Source organism: Capsicum annuum, chromosome 2 (genome assembly GCF_002878395.1).
Source record: "Capsicum annuum cultivar UCD-10X-F1 chromosome 2, UCD10Xv1.1, whole genome shotgun sequence".
Taxonomy (NCBI): Eukaryota; Viridiplantae; Streptophyta; class Magnoliopsida; order Solanales; family Solanaceae; genus Capsicum; species Capsicum annuum.
In genome coordinates this window covers 16854357-16855345 of record NC_061112.1, presented here as the reverse complement: position 1 = coordinate 16855345, position 989 = coordinate 16854357, and positions in this window count along the sequence as shown.

Below are 989 nucleotides of genomic sequence, written 5' to 3'. Positions count from 1 at the left end.
TTTAAGCTGCTTAAAACGCTAAGTTTTTTCTATTGTTGGTTTACCTGAGTTAAAAGTTATAGATAGAAAATTGTAAAGATTCATATTTTTAGGGTGGTAATTGTTAAATTGTATACACTAATTGAAATTTAATTAGTTATAGCGTAGAACCTACTTATTATTTTTTAGGTTAGTGAATCAAGCTTAATATAGAAAATCATGTTGTAGGCCCACTTAACATGGTAGAGTAAAAATACTTTATCAATGCATAGGACATAAATTTTGGTATATAATCTTTTGACTGCCCTTGTGATCTGCGCGGGCCAAAATTTATGACTGATTGATTATGATTTATACACTCTATAGACTAAGGGTGTTAAGTGGGCCGGGCAGAGTCAATCCGGAATCAGCTCATTAAATTAATCTGGGTTGTGGTCCGGGCCAGGTTCGGGTTGGGTTAAGTGAGCCGGTCCGGATTCAATAGTAAAATTTTTAAAAATAGCCCTAACTCAGCCTACTTAACTCAACCCGGTCAAATCCACCTAAACCCGGTTAAAAATTCGGTCAAAAAAAAAAAAAGTTTTTTTCAATAGACACTATATATACCAACCTATATACATTTTAATTATGTTAAGCAATATATATACATTATATATATAGTATATACTACATTAAAATTTAAAAAATACATACACATATACACAATTACACATACATACGCATCATTCAATGTGTATGTACTACTTTAAAGTTTAAATAAAATATACTACAATATATATACATTATAATCTATATATATATATATATATATATATATATATATACATAGTTATGTACTAATTTATAAAATATATATACATGCATACATTAAATATACACGTCTATAGAAGATATATACACACATATATATAGTTATATAATATATTACTAATTTATAAAATATATACACATGTATACATTAAATATACACGTCTATAGAAGATATATACACATATACACGCACTATTCAA